Source organism: Macrotis lagotis, chromosome X (genome assembly GCF_037893015.1).
Source record: "Macrotis lagotis isolate mMagLag1 chromosome X, bilby.v1.9.chrom.fasta, whole genome shotgun sequence".
NCBI lineage: Eukaryota > Metazoa > Chordata > Mammalia > Peramelemorphia > Peramelidae > Macrotis > Macrotis lagotis.
The window spans coordinates 150813038-150836652 of NC_133666.1; positions in this window are offsets into that span (position 1 = coordinate 150813038).

Genomic DNA, 23615 nt, shown 5'->3' on the forward strand with positions numbered 1-23615 from the left:
TTGATTGTGAGGTTTTGATACCCTAGTACACAGTCAATTTTTATGTAAGTTGCATGTACTACAAAGAAGGCATATTCCTTTCCATTCCCATTTAATTTTCTGCAGATTTCTATCAAATCTAAGTTTTCTAAAATTCTATTTATCTTATTAACTTCCATCTTGTTTATTTTGTGACTAGATTTATTTATCCATTTCTGAGAGAAGGAGGTTGAGGTTCCCAACTATTATAGTTTTGTTGTCTAAATCTCCCTGTAATTCTTTTAGCTTCTACTCTAAGAATTTGGATACTATACTATACTAGTTGGTGCAAATATGTTTAACAATGATAAAACTTCACTGCCTATGGTACCTTTTAAGAAAATGTAGTTTCCTTCCATATTCCTTTTAATGAGATCTATTTTTGCTCTTGCTTTTTCTGAGATTAGGATTGCTATCCTTGCTCTGTTTCTTTCAGCTAAAGAATAATATATTGTGTTTCCAGTCTTTTACCTTTATCCTGTGTGTATCTCTCTGCTTTAAATGTAGTTCTTGTAAACAACATATTGTAGGATTCTGGTTTTTAATCAACTCTATCTGCTTCTATTTTTAAGGGAGAGTTCGTTACATTCTCATTTGCAGTTATGACTACTAAGTCTGTATTTCCCTTCATACTATCTTCCCCCATTTATACTTTTCTCTTTTCTTTTTCCAATCCCTCCTCACCAATGTTTTGCTTCTGCCTGCTATCTCTCAATCAGCCCTTTCTTACTATCAGCTCCTTTCCTTTCCTACTACCTTTTCCCTTAATTATTCCTTTTAACTTTAACTTTATTTTACTTTTGTTCTCCCTTTTATCAGTTTCTTCTTCCTCTTTTTTCCTTTTCCCACCTACTTCCCTATAATGTAGGAACAATTTTAACCCCAATTAGGAAGTATGTTATTCCCTCTTTAGGTCAAATCTGTTGTCAATAAGATTTACTCAATACCCCCATTCTCCCTTCTTTCCCCCTACTATAACAGATTTTTATGCCTCTTCATATGATATTGTTTATCTTCTAAAGTTCAACTTTATCCTAATATAATCCTTTTTTCATGTCTTAACTCTTTTAAGCCTGTCTTGTACCCTCAACCCCTCTGCCAAAATACACTCCTTGTATCTATCCTGATAGAAATATAATTCTCAAATGTTTGATTGGTTGGTTGATTTAGCTACACTACCTCATAATTGCTTCATAACCACAGTTTTTTTAAAAGTGTATTAATTTATTTTTCATTCTTATGCACATTTATCTTTATAACTTAAAAAATTTCCTTCCACCCTCCCTTCTTACCCCCCCAGTGGTGAATAGTCAGGTTAGCATGGTACATATTTTTTGATAAAATGTTTGCAGATTAGTCATTTTCAGTATGATCCACAGACTCTTCCATGTATACTTTCCCTCATTAGAAATATGCTTCTCAAAAATCATAAGCACCATTAAATTATAATAAATTTATACCACAACTGCTTTTCATGTACACTCTATAGAATTGTAAGCCTCATAAGCTAAAGTAGCACATAAATCAAAATCTCTTCAGGATCCATGTATAACCTCTTCCTCTAAGCACATTTCCTCTAATTGTACCTAAAGTATCAAGAAAAGCCAAATCACTTCATGATGCATTTATGTACAAACTTTCTAAGTACATTCCCTCCCTCTGTACCAGTAGAAATACAACCCAAGTAAGTAAAACAACTTCATGATATATTTATATGCATAGCTTCCAACTATATTCAACCCTGATTAACTAAATTATTGGCAAAAGTATCATCACTTTACTGGTTATCTTATACCCATTCTCTCTCTCTCTGAGTATGTGCCTTTTAATTATCCTAAGAAAAATACAGTTGTCAGGAGTTACAAGTATTGTTTCCCTTGAAGGAAACTTATTGACTAATTTTTGAATAGTATTTGCTTCCTCTTCCCTTTACTTTTTATTCATCTTTTGATGTATTTGAAGATCAATTTCCATTCAGCTCTGATCTTTTTATCAGAAAAATTTGAAGTTCCTCTATTTCATTGAAAATCCATCTTTTCCCCTGAAAAATTATATTGAATTTTGTTTGTAATCCAAGTAAATTCCTTTGCTCTCCAGAATATCATATTCCAGGCCCACAGGTCCTTTAAGGTCAAAGTTGATAAGTCCTGTGTAATTCTGATTGTGCTGCTCTTGGTATTTAAATTGTCTCTTTTTGATTGCTTGCAGTATTTTCTCCTTTAACAGAGAATTCTGAAATTTGTCTTCTATATTTCTTGGAGTTTTTATTCTGGAATCTCTTCCTGGAGGTAATCAGAATTTTTTGAAGGACTAGCTTATCTCCTTGTTCTAGGATTTTAGTGCAGTTTTCCATGATAACTTTTTTTAAAGGTTTTCATGTAGAATTTCATAAAATCATAAACTATCTCTCCTGAATCAAATTTCTAGGTCATTTGATTTTCCTAAAAGGTACTTTACATTTTCATCTATTTTTTCATTCTTTTGGTATTATTTGATGAAATCTTGGTGTCTCATGGAGTCATTAGTTTCCATTTGTCAAAAGTTCTGTCTTTTAGGGTTTTATTTTCTTCAGTTAGATTTTTTGTGTTTCCTTTTTCAGTTGGTTAGTTTGACTTTTAAATAGGCTGTTTTCCTTTTCCAGTTGGTTAATTTTACTTTTTAACTTCAGTTACACTCCTTTTCCAGTTAATCAATTTTACTTTTAAATGGAGTACATTCCTTTTTACCAGTTGGTTGATTTAATTTTTAATGATTTACATTCTTTTTCCAGTTGATCATTTTAATGGAATTGATTTCTTCAGTCAATTTTTCATAATTCTCCTGCATGACTCTCATTTCTTTTCTCCATCTTTCTTCTTACTCTTATGTTTTGGTTTTTAAAATCTTTTTTGACCTCTTCCAAGAGTTTTGGATTTGCGAACAATTCATATATTCCTTTAAAGTTTCACATGTAGGCAATTTGTTACCGCTTTCCTCTTTGGAGATGACTTTCTATGGTTAGTGCTCTTTATGGGTTTTTCTTGCTCATTTTGACAGTTGAACTCTGTTCCAGGAGTACAAGCTTTTTATGCTGGGACCAGTATCTGGTCACTGGCTTATGAATGGTCAAGATATTGTCTCTGCAGAGGATTGTTTATTCCTCTAAGTTAAGATGTTGTCTATGGAGCAGTTTCTTCTCAATACAATCCTATCTGTTGTACCAGCATTCCCAGGGCTCTAACTTTGTCTGCTGAGATGGGACTGGAATCCTCACTGCTGGCCTGCTGACCTTCTGCCATACTGACCTGCTGAATAGGAACATGAGCTATGCTATGGTCGTCAACCTCCCACTGGTTTTTGTTCTCCCCCATGATAGGTTATACTTTCCCTTTACCTAGAAAAGGCAGGCCTTTACTGAAGTTCCTCCATGATAGCTTGAATTGAGAACTTGTTTCACTCTTTTTTGGTGAAATCTGTATTATTAAGGTCTATGTAGAGGCTTCATTTAAAGTTGTTTCAGGAAAAGCCCTGGGAGTTTCCTAGCTTTATGCCACCATCTTGGCTATGCCCCAGAAATTATTCCCTCTATATTTAATTATTTATCATCATAAAAAGAACTACAATAAATATTTTTTTGCATTTTGTGGTCTTTTTTTTTCTTTGAACTCTGTGGGACACAGGTCAAGTGCTGATATTAGGGTACTGGTATCAAAGAATATATTTTATAACCCTTTGTCATAATTCCAAATTGTTCTCCAGAATGTTCAAACCAATATACTTCTGCACCAATAGTTCATTAGTGAACATTGCTTTCTTTCCTAATTTCCATTAACATTTTTCACTTCTTACAGGTGATAGGTAAGATCTATCAGAATAGTTTTAATTTTCATTTCTCTAATCAATAGTGATTAAGAATATTTTTTCATATGAATACAGATAGCTTCTCTTTTTCTTCTGAAAACTGCTTATTCTTATCAGTTGACTACCAATTGAGGAAAGATACCTAATTTTACAAAATTGCCTCAGTTCTCTACATATTTGAGAAAACTTATGCTTTTGGGGTGAGTCCATTCCATTCATCTTCATAATTATGATTACTTTACTGTATATGTTTCTCCAGATCCTTTCCTTCTGCTCATTATTCTCTTTTTTATCCTGCCCTCCTCACAAAGTCTATTTTGATTCTAAACAATATCTCCCTTAATCCAACTTCTCTTTTATTATCCCCCTTCAACTTTTCTCTTATCCCCTTTCCCTCCATTTCCCTATTGGGGAAGATATATTCTATACATAACTGAACACATTTCCTCCAAACCAAGTGTGATGAGAGTTTTACCCATTTTCCTCTCTACCATAAAAGTGCTTCCTTTTATTCCATTTTATTGAGAAAAAAATTTACTCATTTTACTTCTTCTTCCCTTGTCCTATTTCATCCTTCTTTTTTCAACCCTTCATTTTTTTATGGAGATAATTACAAAAAAATCAACTCATACCCTTGCCCTTTGTCTTCATAAACATCTTCTAACTTCCCTGAAAATGCTAAAGTTTTTAAGACTCACATAAATCAGTAGAAATTTTACATTTCAGTAGAAATGTAAAAATGTTAAACTTATTGAATCATTTATTATCTTTAGCATAACATTTTATGCTTCTTTTGTCATATTTGAAAGACAAATTTTCTGCTTAGCTCTGATCTTTTCATCAAGAATATTTGAAAATTTTTTATTTCACTGAACACCCAGTATTTCCTCTGAATGATCAAACTCAGTTTTGCTAGATTGATTCTTGTTTGTAATCCGACTTCCTTTGCCTTCTGCGATATCTCAAGCCCTCCACTTTTATTTTTAACATAGAAGGTATCAAATCTTAAGTAATCTTGTATCCTCATGATATATGAATTCTGAATTTATGGTTCTGAGATATTGTAAAAGATTTCCTTAAAAATTGAAATTTGAAATATAATGTTTAGGCTCTTTTTTTGATAATAGTTTTTAGGTAGCCTGATAATTCTTGAAATAGCTCTCCTCAATCTAATTTTCAAATCAGTTATTTTTCCTGATGAGGTATTTCACAGTTTCTTTTATTTTTTCATTCTCTTTACTTTGTTTTTTGTGTGTCTTTCTATGAAGCTTTCCCTTGTCCAATTACAATCATTTTGTTCAATGAAAGCTTACATCTTTTTCCTTTTGGTAAATTCTGCTTTAAGGAGTTCTTTCCTTTAGCAAATTTTTGTACCCATCTTTCCAATTGACCTATTTTGTTTAAAAGTAATTTTTTTCTTTAGTTTATTTTTGTACCTCTTTTACTACTTGTTCAATTCTGTTTTTTTCATGTGTTATTTTCATCAGGATTTTGTGTGTTTTTTACCAAGCTGTTAACCCCTTTTTTCCTTTTTTTTGCATCAATTTTTTTCAAATTTTTCCTCTACCATTAATCTTTTTTTAACTTTTTCAATAATTTTTATTTTTTTTAGATCCAATAAGCATTTCTCTTTAAGACTTTGCATTATTATCTTCAGAGTTTGTGTCTTGATCTTTCCTGTTACCACAGTAGCTTTTTATGTCCAAGTTCATTTGCTGTTTTATGTACATTTTTCTAGCTTATTTCTAAACATTGAACTTTTTTTTTAAAGTTGTAGGTTTTGCTCACCTACAGCTGGGGGACACTGTACCACACATTAGACTTTTTTTTAATGCTGCTTTTTATCATACAGCTCTGAGAGTTTGAAAGTTTTTGGTGTTACAATGATAGTGTTTTCCTAAGATAGGTGTTAGCACTATTCCCCTGCTCTGCATTCTAATCTGAACCCATTAAGAATGTGATTAGGGCCTCCTATTCCTTTGTGATTGACTATAATCTTTTTCCACTCTGGAATTGTAACCCAGAACTGCATAAAATTAATAGAGTTTTTAATTAGTGTCAGCTAAGAGTCCCCTATAATCTTTTACTGACCAGCTATTCACTACCCTTATAGTCTCTGAATGGAGAGCTCCCAAAACTGCTGCCAGCATATGTTTCTCTGTCTGTGTGTGTGTGTGTGTGTGTGTGTGTGTGTGTGTGTTTGCTCTAGACAGGCCTTTATCCTGAAGTCTGCAGATACCCTGTTTTCTTAAGCCAGGAAAATGTCTCACTCTGACCTTTTGTTGACTCTGCCACTCCAAAATTTAATTTGAAGCATTGTTTTAACATTGTTTTAAGGGGAATATTGAGAGTTTATCTGGTTTACTGTCTCTCTTCTGTCATCTTAGCTTTACTCCTTAATTTCTCTTCTTTATTTATAGTTTTAAAATCTTTCTAAAGCTGTTTTATCATTATGTTAAAAAACTATAATCAATTATTATTGCTTCTAAAGCATGCTGTTTGCATATAAGCTAAAAATTATCTCCTTTCTTTTATGGAGATCAGTGAGCAAAAAAGAATCTCAAGTTACATTCTCTTTCAAAACCAAACCTTACAACACACTGACACTTACTGGTCACATATTTAATTATCTAAAGGTTGTTGAAAATAAGTTGTCTAGAACTAGTTTTCCTGAATTGATAAGATGGCAGTATAATTATTTTTTCTATTCTCTTTCCCCACACTCTCAAAATAGCAAGAAACATGCCACATTTCTAATAAATTATTCTTTAGTTAGTTGATTAAAAAACACATTTTCTTAACATGAAATTTTGTGAAATAATAGCAAAAATCCTTGTTGAAGCATATACTCTTCAAGTCTAACTGCAGCATGCATCCAGAACAAAAGAATAGCCTTGTGTTTTGAATTTTGACTTTGGTGATCTCTCTTGAATCGATCAAAGCTTTAACAAGCATTTTTTAAAAGTGTTGTGACAAGCCAAGTGCTTTATATGGTGTGCCAAGAAAGATGCTAAATTTAGGGTATACTTTTTTCCCATAAAATAATCTTCACATTCAAAAGCAATGATTTTATTGGTAGAGGAAACTCCTGATGATTGATTCCTTCTACCTACATAGATTGATAACTATTATGAAGGGGCAGCTAGGTGGCAGCTAGGTGGCACAGTGGATAGAGCACCAGCCCTGGCGTCAGGAGGACCTGAGTTCAAATCCGACCTCAGACACTGACTAATTACCTAGCTGTGTGGCCTTGGGCAAGCCACTTAACCCCATTGCCTAGCAAAAGCCTAAAAAATAAAGATTACTATTATGAAACTTATAGTATTATATAATAGCTTATGTTTAAGGCTCTACCTTCCTGGTTGCTGGAGAATGAAGATAAGGGTGACAATCAAGACATAAATTCAGGTTTTCCAAACTATTAGATCGTCTTATAATCCATTTTTCTATAAAATATTTTCATACCATAATAGATTTAAAGTTAAATTCAATCAAGCCCAATATTTTCCTCTAATAGATGAAGAAAGTGAGGCACAAGGAAGTTAAAGTGATTTGCTTGGGGGATGCACAGTAAATGTTCAAGGTAAAATTTAATCTCAGATCTTCCTGATTTCAAATCTGGTGCTTCTCTTCTAGTATATCAAGTTTCCTCTTTTGGTTGTTGTAATACCTCACAGGGTATTGTGAACTCAAGATAATATATGTAAAGCATCTTGTAAACTTTAAGACCCTATTTTGACATCAAATTTTATTAATTTTTACATTTTCATAAATAGGAATATTCCAATTAATCATATCTAAGCCATGATCAAATTAATGGTGGCTGTTGTCTACCAGCCTCCAGAATACTCCCATTCTTTCCTAAATGAGTTTGGTGTTGGTCTCACAATATTTTGCTCATTTTCAATTCCTGCTCTTTTGCTAAGGGACTTCAACACATACTGGAACACAATAACTTCCACATTCTTCAAAATACTCATTTCCCATAATATGTTCTTCACCTTACTTCAATCACAAATAAATATGGTCATATGCTTCATCTTCTCGTCATCGATAAATGTACCACTTTCACATTCATGAACTCTAAAATTTCCTTAGTTAAAACATTCTCATTTCAAGCCATCAGGTTCATATAATATGCATATTTTACCCAGATAAACAATTTAGAATATATGTTTTCCTATGTAGTAGATCTCAATGATTCCAACTTGGATTCTTTTTTTTTTCTTTTTGCAAGGCAATGGGGTTAAGTGGCTTGCCCAAGCTCACACAGCTAGGTAATTATTAAGTGTCTGAGGCTGGATTTGACTCAGGTATTCCTGACTCCAGGGCTGGTGTTCTATCCACTGTGACACCTAGCTGCCCCCCACTTCCCCACCTACCTGCCCCCTGAATTCTTTCTAAATACTGATTGGTAGGCAACAATGCAAATGATAAAAAATACAAAAGACATGAAAGTATAAGACATAAACTGACTTCTTTCTGATCTCATTCTAAAATTCATGCAATGTTAATAGATTAATTAAAAGATTACACAAGAAAAATAATCTCAACAAGTGATTCCCTCAATCAAAAAGTACTGAAATTGGAGTTTCAACTATATTTTATTTGCTGTGTAACATTTGTCAAAGATAGTCCCCATTCATATTTCACCTAATATTTTACTTTTTAACTCTCAAATAAACTTACTATTAAAGCTACTGGTAGAATGTTTTTATTCCCTTTTTATACTGAAAACTGTTTGGGGGTCTATTTGACCAAAACTTTCCATCTCTTTTTCCAAGACATTCTACAGAGTACTTATACACTTAATTAATGCCACTGTCTTAAACAAAATATATTCTTGAATTTTCTAAAATTCTGTAATTTCATCAATTTGGTCATTCCTTAGCTATATTAGTCCTCAAGTTATACAATGGAGCTTTTGTGGATCATTAGGATCAGTCAGTCAACTTGAATCCCACAGTTTTTAATAACCTTAGGGATAACATTCATAGGAAAACAAGTACATTGAGAGTTGCTAGTGGTACAGAGGATTGAATAGACTGGTAAACAGGAAGACGAGTTCAAATCTGTCTATAATACACTTATAGGTGTATGGCCTAGGATAAAACAAAACTGCTTTCAGGTTTATTTTTCTCAACTGTTAATTGAGGATGGCAATAGCACCTATATCTCATGGCTGCTGTGAGGATAAAATGAGATAATGTTTGTAAAGCATTTTCCAAAACAAGGCATTATAGAAATACTAGCTAGCAATATTATCATTATCATTATTAATATTGTTTTTAGCATTTTAATTTTAAATTTTAAGTTCCTATTTAAATTTCTCAATTTCATTCCTTGCCAGAAGCAATGAGAAAACATACAATTAAGATATCAGTTTTAAATATATATATATATATATATATATATATATATATACATATATATATGACATCATGCAAAACGTTTTCTTGACTCTTTTGCATGAAATATTTTAGCCAATTCTACCTCTCTGTTCCCTTTCTCCCATCTTTCTTGCATCTTTATAATGTACAATACCTTCATATTCAGCTTCCTCCTATGCCTTGTCTATATATGCTCCTTCTAAATGTTCTAATAAATGACAAGGTTCATATGAGTTGTCAGTATCATCTTCCCTTATAAGAATACAAGCAGTTCAACATCATTAATTTGTCATAATTTGCCCTTCCCATTCACCTTCTCTATACTTCATCTGAGTACTATACTTGAAGATCAAACTTTCTGTTCAACTCTGGTTGTTTCAATAGGAAAGTTTGAAAGTCCCCTATTTCATTGAAAATCCATCTTGTCTGCCTTCTTGTGGGGGGAAGGAAGCAAGATTAAGGGGAAAAATTGTAAAAGTCAAAATAAATAAAATCTTAAAAAAAAGAAAATCCATCTTTTCCCCTGAAAGAGAATGTTCAGTTTTCCTGGGTAATTGATTCTCAGTTGTAATCCAAGCTCTTTTGCCTTCCAGAATATCATATTCTAAGCCCTATGAAGCCTTAAGGGCAAATGCTGTTAAATCCTGTATAAGACTGACTGTAGCTTCACAATATTTGAATTGTTTCTTTCTAGCTGCATGTAGTATTTTCTATTTGACTTAGGAGTTCTGGAATTTGGCTATAATATTCATGGTAGGTTTTTTGGAGGAATATCTTTCGGGAGGTGATTGGTGGATTCCATCAATTTCTATTTTACCCCTGCTTTTCGGATATCAGGGCAACTGTCCTGGAGAATCTCTTTAAAAATGAAGTCTAGGTTCCTTTCCTGATCATGATATTCAGGTAACCCAATTATTTTTAAATTATCTCTTCTGGATCTCTTTTTCAGGTCAGTTGTTTTTCCAATGAGATCTTTCTCTTTTTTTCTAGTTTTTCATTCTTTTATTTTTGTTTTTTTGTTTCGATTTCTCACAAAGTCAGCCATTTCCCTCAGCTCCATTCTACATTTGAAGGAGCTATTTTCTTCAGAGAGCTTTTTTTATCTTCTTTTCTATCTGGTCAGTTCTTTGAAAGGTACTACTCTCCTCATTGACCTTTTGGACTGCTTTTTCCATTTGACTTAAACTGTTTTTTAACATGTTCTTTTTTTCAGTATATTTTGTATCTCCTTCACCAAACTGCTGTCTTGGCTTTCATGAATTTCCTGCATCACTCTAATTTCTCTTCTCAACCTTTACTCCCTCACCGGATTTTCAAAATCTTTTTTTGAGTTCTTCCATAGCCTAATACTAATTTCTATTTTTTTCTTGGAGACATATACAGAAGTTTTGACTTTGTCATTTTCTGAGTACATTTTGATCTTCCATTGGAGCAGAAGTAATTGTCTATGATCAGATTCTTTTTCTTCTGTTGTTTACTCAGTTTCCTAACCTGTGACTCAATTTAACATACTTCCCAAGTTTTTTGAGTGTTTTGGGGATACCTCCCCCAGGGACCTCAATTCCTTTAAAGTCTTACAAGAGATTCTGACTGCTCTCCTAGCCTGTTCTCTGGATTGCAGATGATCCACCTTTACCTTGGACCTGTGAAGAGAGTCCCTGCTCTGCTGTGGCAGTATAGGGCCTCAGACTGCCCCAGGTGTCCCTGAATCTGAGGTTGGACAGAGCAACAGAGTCTGGTCCCAGGGATAGTGGCAAGACTTCAATAGTCTCCCCCAACTACCTTATCATACATGGACTGAGTGCTCTGGAAGTAGCTGCTAAGTGGCTCCTCCACAGGCCTGCTTCCAGTTCCCAGGTTCAAATTTGTGCTGAGGTCTGAGCTAAACTGAGCTCCAAGCTCACTTTGGTAAAGCAGAGTTTTTCCACCAACCTTCCAAACTGTGTGGTGATTGATTCCTGGATTGAGAGATCTGGAAACTGTTCCCATTGACATGGACCCAGACACTCCCAGAGACCCAGATGCCCCATGAACTGTTCCTGGAAAGTTAGAGCTGGTTCTCTCTGGTGCAACACAGCCTTGGCTGTGCTGTGGCCATTTCTTTTATAATTTTAAATTTTTATTTATTTGTTTATTTATCTTTTTTTTATACATATTCACAATTTATTTTTAAGTTACAAAATTCCGTTCCACCCTCCTTTCCCACCCCACCCTCCCCTCAGCAGTGAACAGTCAGGATAGCATTGTACATACAATTTTTTGATAAATGTGTTTACAGATTAGTCATTTTGGGTATGAGGAATTAGGATTAAGCAAAAGAGATACATAAGAGATAATTTCTATAGTGTTCATTAGATTCTGAAGGGTTGTTTTCTTTTTGATTTTTGTTTTGTTTGTTTTGTTTTGTTTTTCTTCTTCTGAATGGGGATAACATTGCCCATAAGTAGTCTAATACAATTGTCCTAGCTCTCTGAACTTCTGAGAGGAGCTGTTTCTATCCAGATTGATCCTCTCACAATGTTGTGGCTAATGTGTATATTGTTCTCTTGATTCTTCTCCCTTTGCTCAGCATCAGATCCTGTAAGTCATTGCATGCTTCTCTAGAATCTGACCATTTACAGTTTCTTATAGAACAATAGTATTCCATAGTATTCATGTACCATAACTTGTTTGACTGTTCCCCAATTGATGGGCATTCCCTCAATTTCCAATTCTTTGCCATTACAAAAAGAACCACTCTGAATATTTTGGAACATGTAGGACTTTTCACTTTTTTTTACAATTTCTTCTGTATATAGACCTAGAATTGGAATTTCTGGGTCAAAGGGTATGAACAATTTTATTGCTCTTTGGACATATTTCCATATTGTTCCCCAGAAAGGTGGGATCCATTCACAGCTCCACCAGTCATGCATCAATGTCCTAATCCTCCCACAACCTCTCCAATACTGATCATTTTCCCTTTTTCTCATCTTATCCAATCTAATAGGTATGAGGTAATACTCATTGTTTTAATTTGCTTTTCTCTAATCAATAATGATTTGCAACATTTTTTCATTTTGATTATATTTAGCGTTTCCTTCATTTGAAAACTGTCTATTCATATCCATTGATCATTTATCAATTGGGGAATGACTTGCAACCTTATAAATTTGAAGCAATTCTCTATATATTTTAGAAATGAGACCCTTATCAGAACTGCTAATTGTGAAGATTGTTTCCCAGTTTTCTGTTTTCTTCTAATTTTGGCAGCATTGATTTTATTAGTGCAAAAACTTTTTAATTTACGGCAGTCAAAATCATTTATTTTGCAGTTTATAATGTACTCTAATTCTTGTTTGGTCATAACTTTATCCCCTTTCCATGGATCTGATAGGTAGAGTATTTCTTGATCTATTAATTTATCTATGGTGTCACCCTTTATGTATAAATCTTGTACCCATTTTGACCTTATTTTAATATAGGGTGTGAGATATGGGTCTATGCCTAGTTTTTGTCATTCTGTTTTCCAGTTTTCCCAACATTTTTTGACAAATAGTAAGTTCTTATCCCAGAAGCTGATGTCTTTGGGTTTTTCCAATAGTAGATTGCTGTAATCAGCTGTGGTCCTTTCCAACCTGGTGGAACAGACCTTTCCTAGGGAACTTCCAAGTTATCTTGGGCTGGAAATTTGTTTTACTCAGTCTTTTGTGGATTCTGCCACTCAGAATTTGGTTAGAATCATAATTTTAAGGCATTTGAAGTGTTCTAGAGGAGAACTTCTGGGAATATCTGCCTCCATACCACCATCTTGCCTCCAGCCCCAGTTTGATAATTCTTAAATAAATCTTTTTTTGGTCTATTTTTCAGGACAATTATTTTTCTAAGCTATTTCACATTTTCTCCTATTTTTTTCTTTTGTACTTTTTTGTTTGTTAATGTAGTCATTGTCTTCTATTTGCCCATTTCTAATTTTAAAGGAATTATTTTTTTTCAGTGAATTTTTGCACCTCCTTTACCAATTTGAACTATTCTACTTTTAAAGAACATTTTTTTTCTCCAGGCCAGTTTTTTTAAGTTGCAAATTCTTCTTTCTTTCTTTTTACAAAGCAATGGGGTTAAGTGACTTGCCCAAGGTCACACAGTTAGGTAATTATTAATTGTCTGAGGTGGGATTTGAACTCAGGTCCTCCTGACTCCACGGCCAGTGCTCTATCCACTGTGTCAACTAGCTGCCCCATTAAAGTTGCAGATTCTTTAGTATTTCTGTGCCTCCTTTACAAAGCTACTAATTTTAACAATTTTCTTGAATTACTATTTTTTCCCAGTTCTTCCTCTACCACTTTCATCTCCTTATTTCTTTAAGTTTTGTTAGGTATGGACTCAATTAATCTTTTTCTTTGAAGCTATTTGGTAGCTGTTTTCACTGTTATTTTCTTTTGAGTTTATATCTCAGTCTTCCCTGCCATTATGTTAACTTTTTATAGTCAACTTTTCTTGTTGTTTGGTCATTTTTCCCAGCCCTTTCTTAACTTTGAACTTTATGTTAAAGTTAGGCTTTGCTCACTTGGAGATAGGGAGACATTGTGTAAAGCTTCAGACTTTTTCATGCTGATTTTTTCAGTTTGAATTATGGAAACCTGCAGGATATTTGAACTTCCAAGATAAGATTATCCTGGAGTAGGTGTAGTCACTGATATCCTGGTGTGCACTCTGGTCCTTACTTAGAAGGAGCCCCCTTTTTCTCTGTAGCTGTATGTGCTCTGTAGCTGTATGTGCTTTTTCTTTTCTGCTTTGGTATTCTGAACAGGGATCCTCTTCCTTTGTGACCTACCAGCAGCATGCCTTTTCAACTTGGGACTGTGACTCAGAATGTATAAGAGCAATAGAGTTGCCAATCATCACCAGTTATACCTAGTGCTAACAAAGTGTCCCCTATAATCTCTTTCTGAATTGTTCAATCCCTTCACCATCTCTGCACTGAGAACTCAACAAGTTAGTGATGCTTTAGCAGATACTATTATCACTATTGCATGTGTGGGCTCAGGACAAATTTCCACCCTAGTATAATTGGTCCTGCCTACTTCTTTAGTTTTCTTAGATTGGAAAAATATTTCACCCATTTTTTTTTTGGCTCTGCAACTCCAACTGTGATTTGAGGTATAATATTAAAGTTCTTTGGAGGGCAATATTGGAAGAGTTCAGCTAGATTACTGGCCCCCAATCCATCATCATGGCTTCCTTTTCCATTATTAATCACTGGAAAATGATTTTACTATATAAGAACATGAGATAATTACATGAAAATTCTTTTCAATTCATAAAGTGATACACAATTTCATATGATTTTCCCAAAATCTAACCAGTGTATAAACCAGTCTATTTTTTAAATGTTTGTAGGTGTAGCCAAAGAAAAAATTTGAAGAAAAAATGTGAATTTAAACACAGGTAGATAGAATTAGTACATGGCAGCTAGGTGGCACAGTGGATAGAGCACTGACCCTGGAGTCAGAAGGATCTGACTTCAAATCCCGCCTTAGACACTTAATAATTCCCTAGCTATGTGACCTTCAGCAAGTTCCTTAACCCATTGATTTAAATAAATAAAAATTTTAAAAAATGAACTAAATAAATATATCCCAAGAAATAAATATAACCCAATAAAGGAAAAATATTATTCAACATTTGTAATTTGAGAAACAAAAATTAGAGAGCAAAAATAATACTACAAAAGTAAAAACAACCTAGCTATATTTGAGAATTTGTTCAATGGGAAAGACCAAAGGAAGTAAAATTAGATATTAATCATATACAATATTGCGTTGGAAGGAATTAGTTTCTGCATACACTGTATACTCATTACAAGATTATTTAATGTGAAAGAATGATAAGCATGTAGACACAATGCCATGTGTATGAAAAAAGGAAAATAAAAATAACTCTGTGTTAAGTCTAGGTTATGGGCATTACTCCATTTAGCAATTGTTCATCAAGTCTTGGGTGTCTAATTATGGTAGCAAGCCTATGTGATTATTCTATTGTTGCCAAGGAAAGATGTCTCTGATCCAGAGGAATGAAGGCCAACATTGATCCCAAGCTATCTTTATAAAAGCCTTATTCCCAACTGCTTCTCACAACACTTAGTGCACAAATAAGCCAAATTTAGATAAGACAAAGCTTGTATAGGCCAAACATTAAAAAAAACACTCAGCATACAGGAGATGAATTTGAGAGAGAGATAACAGGTGCTGTGTTTGTAGATTTATCAGCTGCAAGCAACATGATAAACCTTCCAAACTGCTATGCCAAGCTCTATGAGATGACAAATGACCATTTAGTACAGTTTTTTTACTCTCTTCAAAATACATTATTTTCCTTAACAGAGAGCTAAATAGAAACTGGGCCCATCAAAGATGATAATTAGCTTTCATATAGCAATATGTCACAATATATAGAATCATAATATTTCAAATGAGATCTTAGAGGCTATTTAGTTTAACTTTTTTTGTTAATGTAAGCACTAGAGACGAACTCTTTAAAAACTATCTAAGGAATATGAGATAGTGAGAAGATTGCTAAACCAGAGGGCAGGAAACCTGTATTTTGGATTCATTTCTGCTGCTAACTGGTCACATGACATAAACAGATCATCTTAATTTTTCTATTATATTTCCTCATCTATAAAAAAGATAGACTAGTCTTAAATATTTTTGAGGTATTGTCTTTCAATTTTAACTTTCAATTTAGCTTTCATGATTGTACTAAACTCCATAAAACATAGTCATATTGTAATAATCTCTCAATTGCATTACACAGTAAGACACAACTTTATACTAAAAAAAACCTAGGATACCATTAATGGCCTTGTGTGTAAGTCAAGTTAAAAAAAAAAAGGAACTATCTTGAAAGGCTCTAGATTAGATTATCTCAAAGAAAATTTCTAGTTCTAATATTTAATGACAATGACCCCATGACTTAGTGGAACAATAAAATAAAATTCCATTAAAAATAATTTGAGCATAAAGCCAGCTCAATTGTTTTCATCAATCAATAAGCATTTATTAGGCACTTACTATTTGTAGTTTGCTATGGGATCAAAAATAAAAAAAAAGAAGTGTTAAGTCCCTTTACCAGATGCTTATGTTGAGTCCTGCTTCTCGACTCCTTCAATCTTCCCCAGGCAAGCATTGGAGGGGCAGGAGACAAAAATGACAAGGGAGACAAATACTCCATCAAGATCTCCAAGTGCTCCATTTATTGAACTAAATGCCACTGCTTAAATACCTTCCCAGTCCCCAATCCACTCCCACTCCCATGGCACCCAGTAAGATAAGACTCTGGTGCTCAAGGACACCAGGTGAAAACAATTTACAGTGCTCTCATACACAACAGTCCCCAACAAAGAAGGAATAGTCTTTGACCTCAAGAAATTTATATTCTATCATATATAATGTATATACATCAATAAATCTAAGATAATTTGTGAGGAATAAGGCATTCATGGCTGAAATTCAGAAAAGTCTCATTTTGAGTGTGGAGTTTTAAGAGGAGGTGAAAAAAGAATAAGTACATTTCAGAAATGGGGTACAAACTGTGCAAAGACACTCAAGTTGAAAAATCAAGCGGAATGTATTAAAATAGCAAGAAGGCAAGTTTGGAAGGGATTACAAAGTGACTAGACAGGGAAATTAGAGTCTTATGTTCTCTAAATAATTTTCTGGGAACCAAAAATGGTGAATCAGCACCATACTATTAATCTCCTAAAGTAGATTATTACAAAATGGGGGGAAATATCCAATGAACCACTGTTATCATCTAAGGTGATAATATAGCAAAGTTGTCTATCCAATAAAGAAGTCATTTGTCCATGACAAGAATCACTATTGTGTTTCTAAGGAGTTACATGGCCATCAATTTTGTGAGAGTCAACCAGTAGGATGTACAAAACTAATAATAATGAGGCATCACATAAAATCTATACATCTCTTAAATGTATTAATAAAATAAAGAGGCTAAATTCATGGTCTTGATCCACCCCCAGGCCAAAGACCTACTGTCAATAGGAATGGAATTTTATATTTATTAAAGTGATTGTACAAAACTATCCTCATTTAAAATATATTGACAAACATTGTTAAGGGTTTCCCTGCCCCACCCATTCCTCCCCCCACATACACCCACCTTCTCACCATTTCCTTTTAATTTCAAATCCTCTGTGACTAGAAGATAGTGTTACAAAGTATAGAGAGGGCTACTCTTGAAGTCAGGCAGACCTAGAAATAAGATCCCTCTTTAACATATACTGGTTATATAACCCTGGGCAGGTTGTTAAACTCTCAATATTCTAAGTAGCAGAGAAATGCTGACCTGTTTTGGTAGGAGTGTTTTTATTTTATTTTATCTTGTTCTGTTTTTCACCCAGGAGCTTCCTACACCCAGTGAAATTACAGGTCCAATCCACAAATATTGCCTCCTTTTGGAAAAAAGAAAGACATTTACAAACTTTACCTTTAATACATGAGGACAGCATGGGATACTTCAGGGAAAAAAAATAAAAAAATCACGGTCAATAGAAGAATGACTAATAAAGGAAAATAAGAAGAAGAAGAAATAGAATGGTTTTCCAATATTTCCATTCTCTAGAATTCTATTAGATGATAGACAATTCAGAACTAAAGAAAAAGTCTACATTTCCCCATATTGTATAAATACATAGTATTCAATTTAGTGGGAATCACAGTGATTCTCTGGCTCTCTTTGCCTGAAGGTCAGACTTGATACATTTCACTCCTCCCTTGTAGTTCTTTGATGACCTTAATTGGATTGGTGGTACCTACTCCCTATCATTGACTCAAACCAACACGAATTGTGTTTCCTGCAATTTTAGGGGTCCAAATATTGCATTTCCTTATAATTACTTAACATTCAGATTAGGTTTTATAAAGGAATATTTATTTCAAAGATATAGCAAGAACAATCATGCATTTTCCCAATAATTTTGAGGGTATAATTCCCTCTAAATCTCACTCTCCTAAGAATGGTAAGGGAATTAAGTTTATAGTTTAATTCAGTTTCTATATCACATTAGGCACACCATGTTCCAAAATCCAAAATGTATATGAATTTGCTTTCTAGGACTGGCTTCTCAGGGCTTCCCTATTGGGTTATTTTCAATTTTGGCCTGGGATCCTGGATCCAAAGTTCACATGAACAGTCAATCAGTCAACAAACAATGATTTAAGCAACTATTATATGCCGGACATTATGCTAAATGAAAGTGATACAAAGAATGTATGCCCTTACAAAGAAAATACAAAAAAAATGTAAAAAATTGATTTTTAAGAAAATGCCCTTGAGGAACTTACAATCTCATGGGGCTGAGGGAGGGAGAATAATCCATGAAAAGCTAAGTACAAACAAGTTGTCTACAGATCAAGGTAGAAATAATCAAAAGATTGAAGATAATAGAACTAATTAATATTGAAAAAGGCTTCCTAGGGGCGGCTAGGTGGCGTAGTGGATAAAGCACCGTAGTGGATAAAGCACCGGCCTTGGAGTCAGGAGTACTTGGGTTCAAATCTGGTCTCAGACACTTAATAATTACCTACCTGTGTGGCCTTGGGCAAACCACTTAACCCCATTGCCTTGCAAAAACCTAAAAAAAAAGGCTTCCTAGAGGTAAGCCAAGATGAGCTCCCCTGACCCCTTCCCCAAATCCCCCAAATATCTTTAAATAATGATTCTAAACAAATTCTAGAGCTACAGAATCAACAAAGAGATGAAGTGAAACATTTCCAGTCCAAAATAACTTAGAAGTTTGGTAGGAGAGTCTGTTGCATCAGGGTGAGAGAGGAACATAGTTCAGTGTAGACCACCAGCACAGATTAGGGACCAAGCAAACCAGGAGTGGTCTTTGGGAGTGAATGAATCAGCAGCAGCACCAGTTGCTTCCAGAGCTCTCAGTCTTCAGACTATCAGGGTATCAAACATTTTATTAGCAAGGGATTATAGGGGTCTCTTTGTTAAGACTGAGGCAAAACTCAGCAGCTTTCTTCAAACTTGGATCTGCATCACAGTCCTAGGTGGCAGCCCTAGGGCAAGGAGAAGCAGACACACATCAGAACCTGTGGCCCCAGAGAAGCTAAGATCCTCCTCACAATGCAGAAAACAGGGATTGTATTAACTCACAGTCATGGAACACAGGTCAGGAAAGTAGTGAACACACCTCTCCTCATATAATATAACCTTGGCAGAACTAAAAACTTATAGGTCCCTAGAAGTATCTCTGATAGCTGCACAAAACCCCAGAAGCTTGGAACTATGAACCCTCAGTCCTGGAAGCAGAGCTCTACTTTAACAAAGAGTTAAAAATCAAGTAATAAGTTGGGAAAATTCTTATCAAACAAAATTAATATGGTGAAAAGGAAAAACAAAATACACTAAGAAGACAATAACAAATTCAAAATTCCTCTATCCAAAGCTTCCAAGGAAAATATGAATTGGTTCTTAAGCTATGGAAAAGCTCAAAATGAATTTTGAAAATCAAGTAAGAGAGGTAGAGAAAAGCTGGAAAGAAGAATGACAGCAATTCATGAAAATCATGAAAATTGAGTCAATAGTTTGTTAAAAGAAACAAAAAGCAAACACAAATCAAAGAAAAAATGACACTTAAAAACAGACTAGGTGAAATGGTAAAAGAGGTACAAAATGTCAATGAGCAGAAGAATTCCTTTAAAAAACAGAATTGGGGGAAGCTAGGTGGTTCAGTGGATAGAGCACTAGCCCTGGTATCAGGAGGGCCTGAGTTCAAATTTGACCTCAGACACTTAATAATTGCCTAGCTGTGGGACCCTGGACAAGTCACTTAACCCCATTGCTTTAAATAAAAATAAAAATTTTCAATTTAAAAAAAAGAATTGGACAAACTGAAAAAGAGGCACAAAAATTCACAGGAAAAAAACTCCTTAAAAAGTAGAATTGGTCAAATGGAAAAGGAGGTACAAGAGCTCCCTGAAAAAAATAATTTCTTAAATTTTAATTGAGCAAATAGAAACTAATGACTTTGTGAGAACTCAAGGAACAATAAAACATAACTGAAAGAAAGAAAAAACAGAAAACAAGGTGGAATATTTCAAAATAAAAACAATTGATCTTGAAAATAGAACCAGGAAAGATAATTTAAAAATCCTTTGACTGTCGGAAAGTCATTATCAAAAAAATACCTAAACGCCATCTTTCTTCATTTCTTTTTGTTTGCAGGAAAAATTATTTTTATTTACATATTTTTTCCAACTACATTTTATTTGCTGGGTTTTGAGTTTTACATCTTTCTCTCTCCTCTCCCTCGGACATAAAGCAAGCAATCCAGTATAGATTATGCATGCATAACCATGATAAACATAGATCTATATTAATAATAGACATCAAAAATTATCAAGGAAAAGTACCCTGATTTTCTAAATAGGGAAGGTAGGAGAGAATTTGAAGAAATCCATCAATGGTCTCCTGAAAGAGATCCCAAAATGAAAACTCTGAAGAGTCATATAATCAAATTTCAGAGATCCCAGGTCAAGGAGAGAATAATGCCAACAGTCAGAAAGAAAAAAAATTCAAGTATCATCAAGCCAAGTCAAGATAGCAAAAGATAGCACAAGATTTAGAAGTTTCTACAATAAAGGATCTGAAAGCTTAGAATATGATATTCCAGAAGACAAAAAAAACAAAAACAAAAACCCTAGGATTACAAACAAAAATCATCTACAAAATGAATATAAACATTCTGGGTAAAAAATGGATATTAAATGAAATAGAGGACTTTCAAGCATTCTTGATGAAAAGCATAGAGTGGAATAGAAAATTTGACTTTCAAATGCAAGATTCAAGATAGCACAAAAAAAGGTAAACAGGAGAATTATAAGGGAATTAATGAAGTTAAACTGTTTATAGTACTACTTTTGAAGATGTTACTGGTAACTCAAAAGAGTTTTCTCATTAGGGAAGTTAGATGGAGAATATATAGACAAAAGATTCAGGTGTGAGTTAAATATAAAGGGATATCTTAGAAAATAAATTTAAAGGGTGATGTATTAATGTAATGGGGAAAAGGGGAAGGGAGAAGTAGAATGGGGTAAGTTATTTCATATAAAAGAGACAAGAAAAAAGTTTTGTAATGAAGGAGAAATGAGGAATTGAAAGAGAGTGAGTGAACCTTACTCTCATCAGAATTGGCTTAAATGGGGATTAACAATTGGGCATAGAAATCTATGTTGTCTTATACTAAAATAGGAGGAGAAAGGGATAAGAGAGGTGGGTTGTGATAGAAAGGAGGGCAGTCAGAAGCAAAACACTTTTGAAGAGGTATATGATGAAAGAAGAGAAGAAAAGAATAAAGATGGGACAACAGGATGGAGATAAATAATATTAGCAATATTAACTGAAAAAATGAAAGCAGGTTTCTCTATAAAGGCTTCATTTCTCAAACATCTGAGTCAAATTTATAAAAATAAGATCTATTCAATAACTTATAAATGATCAAAAGATACGAACAGTTTTTAGATAAAGTAATTAGAGCTTTATTCATATAAAATTATTCTAACCCCCCATTGATTGGAGAAATATAAATTAAAACAACTCTGAAGTACTACCTCATACCTATTAGACTTGTTAATAGGACAGAAAAGGAAAATGACAAATGTTGGAAGGGAAGTGGGAAAAATGAAACATTAAATGTTGATGGAAATATGAACTGATTCAACCAATCTATAGAGCAATTTGGAAACTATGTCCAAAGGAATGTAAAACTAGAAATAAAATTCTAGGTCTTGTGTTACAAAAGAGATTTTAAAAAAATAAAAGTTCCTAGATGTATAAAAATATTTACAGCAGCTCTCTTCTAGCAGCAAAGAATAGGAAACTGAATGTCCAATATTTGTGTAATAGCTGAACAAATTATGATATGTGATTATGATGAAGTACTATTCTATAAGAAATGATGAACAGGACACTCAGAAAAATCTGGAAAGACTTATATGGGTGCTTTTAAAATACTCTATGTTCAAAGAAACAGCAATATTGTAAGATGACTATCTATGAATGACTTAGTTACTCTCAAAAATCTATTGACCCAAGACAACTCTGAGAAACTTTGATGAAAAATGCTATCCTCAGATAAAAAGTTGTTGGTGTTGGAATACAGATTGAAATCTACTATTTTTACTTTATTTTTCTTCTTTTATTTTTTTGAGGGGTATATGCTTTCTTTCACAATATGATTTTTATGGAATTGTTTCATGTGATTACCATGTATACCTTATATTGAATTGCTTGCTTGTTCAATGAAGAGGGTGGGAAGAGAGGAAGGGAGAGAGCTTTTGGGACTCAAAGTTTTAAAAATGAACATCAAAAAATTTTTACAAGTAATGGGGATTTCCTATGGAAGATAAGATTTAAGCTCATTTAATAGAAGTCAAGAAAGTGTGGGGGTGGAGATGAAGAGGATAACATTACAGGCTGGGGGACAGTGAAAACATACAGAATTAAGTGAAGGAATTAGAACTCCCAGGTCTGAGATGCTTCTCTCTGACTCTGGAACTGAAAACAACAATCAAAACAGACTATGACTTTTATAGATTCTAAGAGAAAGGGAAGATGTTAAGTCCCTTAATACCCATGATCTTCATCTCTAGAAAGCATCAGAAAAGAAAACTACCCTGCCTCTGACAGGAAGATTTAAAGATACTAGTTCTGTCTACACAGTAAGTGGAAAAAATGGTATCTCCCACCCATGTGGTAGGAGAATACAGGAGGTCTGTTCTCTGTTATTGCCTACCTATTGTGGGGTCCAAAATTGTCCAATTTGTAAGAAAAACTCCTGAGACAAAGATTTTAGACAATAGCCATTTATTAAAAGAACTGAATCACTTCAGTGAATGGGATCAAGCATCTTTCTCATGATCTGAGATGGAACCTGTTTCCCAGAACTTTATTTTCACAGGGCATGATACCCAGTAACTCAGAAGAGGTAAAGAAAAATGCAGTCTCACTGACTGACAGCTTTGATTTTGAATCACCTGGAGGGCCAAAAATAATGCATTTGCATGGGTAGTCCCAGGATGAGAGAAGAAAGAGTCATCTCTGTTGACTAAGAGGTCATGAGATGAATCTTTCCTCATATTGGGCAAAAGAGAGTGGTTTGGAGATATAAAAATAAGTGGGACTTTCCATATCACATCAAGACATCCCACCCATACTGGGTTTGGTTATTAACATTCTTGTGATTAAGCAAGTAAGCTTCATAATTGATAATTAAGTGTTGAATTGTGAATATGGGTGTGTGTGTGCGTGTGTGTGTGTGTGTGTGTGTGTGTGTGTGTGTGTGTGTGTGTATAT